Below are 5,871 nucleotides of genomic sequence, written 5' to 3' on the forward strand. Positions count from 1 at the left end.
TTTTGCCATTTATTTTTAAGACAGGCTTGAAATCTACCCGAGAGTTTGTGACTTTAGAAGGGCAATTTATTCATGTCTATCGAGGAGCAAGGAATATGCCCTAGTGTTTAGCACTACAAGGTATGCAAAGTCATGCATTTGACAGCTTATGAAGCTTTTCACTCACAACAAGTGCAATATCTACGTGGATTTTTGTAAGTTTACTAACCACCAACGAGGCCATGACTCGGCATGGGTGATTGTAGATAGCCAAGTTGTTTGTTGATAATCTCTAGAGGTTATATGAATTTCCCAACAACATTGTGAGTAATCGTGATCCCAAGTTTAATAGTCATTTCTAGAGCGATGTGATTAAATGGTTGGGATCACATCTCAATATTACTACTGCAAATCACCAAAAGATGGATGGGCAGACTGAATGTGCTAATCAAGTGTTAGAGAAAAGAAAGTACGTTAGCAAGAAGCAATCCGATTTAGATTATTATCTTCCTATTTTGGAGTTTGTTTATAATAGTGCAAAACAGGTTATGACTAGGTTTAGTCCCTTCATGCTTATGCATGGTTTTTTAAGTAAATCACGAGTTATGGTGGGGTTGGCTTTTAAGAAAATTCAACAAGTCAAGGAATTTATCCATGACTAGGTTTAGTCCCTTCATGCTTATACATGGTTTTTTAAGTAAATCACGAGTTATGGTGGGGTTGGCTTTTAAGAAAATTCAACAAGTCAAGGAATTTATCCAAGATCAAATGGATACGCTGAATATTGCTTGTCAAAATGTTGACAAGCACAAGAGAGGTGCAAGAAGTATGCTGATGAGAAACGTCAGCAAATCACTTTCATGGAAGGTGAAGAGATATTCCAGATCATTTGGAAAGTGTAAAAATTGAATCTATGCCTAAGTTACTCCTAGGTATTGTGGTCCATTCAAAATACTCAAGCAAGTTCGAGATATGGCCTACAAACTTCCTTTACCTGCACACTCTTGTATTCATCCGATCTTTTATGAAAGTCGTTTATGTAAACACTTACATAGGGACGACAATGTAATTGATCATCAAGTTTTGTCAATTTCATTGAACCTCCAACCCAGTCCCATGAACCCAAGTATATTTTAAACTATCACGATTTATGAACTCGTCATCATGTTCATTGTCAAGCATTAGTTAAGTGGAAAGACCGTCAACTTGAAGAAGGTGCCACTTGGAAAAACATTAGCATTCTTAAGAAGAAATACCCACTTTTGTTTTCAAGGACAAAGGCACTTCTCCAAGGGGGGAGTAATGTGAGGCAAAGAGTCGGGCACGGCCTATAGGGAAACCAGGGCAAGGGCCTATCTATAAGAATAGACATGGATGGTTGGGAGGAGCATTTGGTTCCCTAGCACTAGGCCTTTCGCTCTTTACAACAAAGAGAAACTTGAGTATACATAGGATCATGGAGTCTAAAATCTTCAGGACCCAAGTAACTTAGCAATGATTTGCAAAACAGTGCTGCAGTGTGCACAGTTTATGGGCAACACCTTCACATACACACTATCTCCCACCCTTTTGAGCTTCCACAAGAGCATATATCACTCTCAGCTGAGCTCATAAGCTCGTGTTTCATTCTCATAAAGCTTTCAAGCTTTCTTTATCTCTCTACCACTGAGAGCAAGCAAGCTATTACCTCAAAGCTCTCGACACTTCCATTCTCTCTGTGATTGGCATGGGCTCTGATACCAATTGAGAGTGCACAGATGCATGTGTGTGGTGTAGGAGAGGGAAGAGCAGAAGAGACCATGCTGTGTGGACGTAGCAACCTCTAAATAGTAGAGGAGCCCCTTATTCTTTTGGTATATGAAGAATAAGGTTAGTGTGGTCAGTGGGTGGCCAATCGATCGCCCGACCACGGGTAGAGGTGTAATGCATTTACCCCAACACTTGTTTACTACTTACATCTCTCTTGCACCCGGAGTCTTGAGAGAGGGTGTGTAAACTTCTCATCTAAACTCTGCTCAGAACCACTATTATCATCATCCTCATGACCAATACTCAAATTTGGCAGCTTAGGGGCATTATCAACCTTTTCCTTCCCTTTCTTGATACATTTGAAGAGTTAGCAGGACTCACTCTTTCACACAACCTACCACTCCATGGCTTCTCACCATGACTTGCATTAGGTGACCCTTGTGGCCCACTCAAAATCTACAATTGTGTGCCTATACTTTTTGCAACCTCATTCTCTCTTACATCAGCCCCTAAATCATCTTTCACATGAGCATACCAACTTGCCATTTCATAAAAAACAAAATCTTTGCTTACCTTCACTTTGCCTGTGACAAGATTGTAACACTTGTACCCTTTCTACTCAAGAAAATAGCTAATGAGCACACATTTTTAAACTTTTGGGTCAAGCTTACTTCTTAGCTCATCTAGCACATGCGCATAAGCAATACATATGAACACTTTAAGATCTAATACATCCGATCTCTCACCACAAAACTTTTCTTCTAGTGTCATATCATGTATTGTAGTAGTACGGGCTTTGTTCATAATGTAAACAAGCAATAGCCTCAACCCAATAACAATGAGGCATGTTCTTCTCGGTCATCAATGCTCTAGCAACTTCTACAATGTGCCTGTTCTTTTCCTCAACAAAACCATTTTGTTGTGGAGTATACATGCATGAAAATTTCCTCTAAATTCTATGCTTTTTCAGAAAACCATTGAATTCATTGGAGAAATATTCTCTCCCTCCATCTGACCTCAGACACTTTACATGTTTCCCCATCTGCTTTTCAACCATAACCTTGAAGTTCTGAAAGTGCATGAACACCTTAAGTTTTTGCTACATGAAATAGTCCCATACCTTCCTCGTATGGTCATCAATGAAGCTCGCATAATATCTACATCCACCCATAGATGTAGTCTTTGCCAAGCCCCATACATCTGTATGTAGTAAATCCAATGCATTTATGCTTACATGCTTATCATAAGGAAATGATACTTTTGTCTGCTTTCCAAACTGACAAGCTTCCAAAAGTTCTACATTTGAGCAACTTTACATGTTGGGAAACCTATAGCCATCTATTTAGTTTGCATCGTCTTTAGCCTCTGCAAATTCACATGACCATTCGTTTCTGTCAAATCTTAAGATTTGCAACAACTGCTGCACCTTGTGCAAAAATGACAGCATTCACCTCGAGCACATTTACATCCAAAGTAAACATTTTGTCCACTTTATTTCCTTACACAACCAACCTTCCGTTCTTCTTATGCTCTTCCACAAAGAGACCATCAAAGTTAAATCTGACCGGCAAGTCCTGCTCAACCATCTGACCGACATAACCCAAATTCTTTGTGATATTGGATTCATGTAGTACATCAGCCATGTACTTTACTTTACCATCTACCATAGACAATGGTACATTTTATGTATGCAGTATCATCCCCAGTCTCTACATAACAAGACTTTGCAAAGTTTGGATTTCCATGAACCACTCACCGTGACTGGTCATTGATTTGATGCACCAAAATCCACATACCAAATATTATCACTAGATTTTTCCACATCTGCAGACATAGTATTTAGCATGTGTTGCACTACAAATAGCATCTTAGGCTCGTCTACAATCTTGCTTGTGGTTGCATAACTATTTTGTTGTCTCTTTTCTAGAAAGTCACGTTCAAAGTGACCATGTCTCCCACAATTCTAGCATACAACATTTCCATGTTGACTTGTATTGTTACGCTGTGCATTTCCATGACCTCTTGGACTCCCCCTACCTCAAAAGTTTTCTCGACCACCTGTGTTTTGTCTTCGATTGTTGTGCGTGGTGGTTGCCTCTTCCTTGACCTCCTCCATGACATGTACCATGTCCTCTTCATCTTCCTCTATTGTTGAAGAGGACCTGTTCAGAATCATTTCTATCTTGTGTAGAGGAGTCTTCCTCAGGTTCTTTTTCTTCCATAATCATTAATGACACCAAATCTGTAAATGTGGGAATGTTTGCTTGAAGATGGATACCAAACTTAAACTATTTGTATACTAGACCCAAACCTCACATACATACTTTCACTTTATCATCACCATCAACTCTAACACCAATTGATGCAAGTGACTAATATATATTCTTTATTTTCAATGAATAGCCATTGATAGACAAGTATTTCTTTTGCATTGTATTCAACTCAGTCTTCAATTGTAGCTTCCTTGCTTTTGTGTTGGTACATGCACCAACAACGATAGTAAGGTGTCCCAAAACTCCTTAGGGGTGTGGGCATCTTGTATGTGCCTAATCATAGTGTCTTGCACACTCACAAAAATCCAGGACATGACTTCTGAGCTACCTGGTTCCAATCTTTAAAACAGCACTTGCAAATTCCTTTGGTAATGTTGGTGTTGTCTCATGCTCTCTATCAATGTAGTCCCAATAACCTTTTCCCATGAGGAAATTGGTTATTCTAAACTTCCAAGCATAGAATTTGTTCTTGTCCAGCTTCTCACTAACAATCCGGTTAAGTCCATCATTGTTGGACGACATGCTTTCAACGCTTCACCAAGTTTTGAGCAGCCTACTAAAAGTAGTCAGTTACCACTTATAACCACAACATGCATACATACACATGTTTCACAATACCAAACAATATTTGTGAACACTATAACCAAATTGGAGCTTTCTGCACCACCAAAATGTAGATCTACAAAATCCTTAACCTTAGCATTTTTGCATGCAAATGCACTCTAACTCCAAAATGAGGACCGAGATATGCCCCAAATGGAAATATGGTTGAACAGTTTCAGTCTAAAAGGAGTCCAAAAGACTATATAGAAACATGAGATGTACAATATCCAGAAAGAAGCACCTCAATTGGATATCGCTTGTTGACGATGGCTCTCAAGGATTCCAAGACTTCTTCTTCACTAACTCAAGATAAGAGGTATACAAAAGAACCAACATTATAAAGGGAAACTAGTACAATGGTCTAGTGTGAATCGCTATTGAGTGAGGTGAATGGATAAGTGTATCATCACTCTAGTAGGTAGACCAACTCGATGTAGTACAATAGTAGTATCATTGGTGTAGATATGTGATCCACCAAGGCGTGTCAGCGATGATTCTTGTCGGTGATAGTCATCTAGGAGCCATACATGTTGAGCTTGAAATCTCAACAATATCTAGCTAGCATAAGTCAATCATAAATGTGTGTGTGCAAATCCACACAACTGTAATGGAAATAAGAATTTGCCTGCGTTGAGACTCTGTTAGAAGAGTTATTAACTAGTTGATTGATAGCCAAACCATGCTTGTGGACTATAGAAAAGCTCTTTAGCTCTAACCTGTGTAGCACATGGATTGTATGCATATGTAGCTCAAGTATGTCCTTGATAGAGTGTCTTGCATCTCAGCAAAAGCGTAAAAACTACGTGGGTGAAATTTACTCCACCTTACTGGCATGCCTTGCATAAATTGATAAGCCCTTGGCTACAATGATGTCCTCAGTGGTTTTAACTGATACTTTGAACTGCCCAGCACTATCTAGAAGTAGCATTGATACAACACAATTTGACCTTGTCATATGTAAAATGTAAGTTATATCCCAATAATGTCGATTCCCCATCCCTTGGGTGCCTTGCCATAGATCCTAACTCAACCAACAAGGCATGGGCATGGGGTATAAGCCTTGCTTCTTGTTATGGCATGCAAAGCACCTTACTTTGCAATTTATGATTCTTGCCAAATCAAAGGCTAAAAAAACAACAAAAATTGAAAATTTCCAACCTTTAACGCATCCTTGGAATGTACTAGAAAGTGCCAACTCCGATTGGATTGACCATCTACAGAGCCTTGCTTATTGCATGGTGTTGACGCATAATTTTCCTTGCTATGT

The sequence above is a fragment of the Adiantum capillus-veneris genome, chromosome 11, assembly GCF_014529385.1.
Source record: "Adiantum capillus-veneris isolate H3 chromosome 11, ASM1452938v2, whole genome shotgun sequence".
NCBI lineage: Eukaryota > Viridiplantae > Streptophyta > Polypodiopsida > Polypodiales > Pteridaceae > Adiantum > Adiantum capillus-veneris.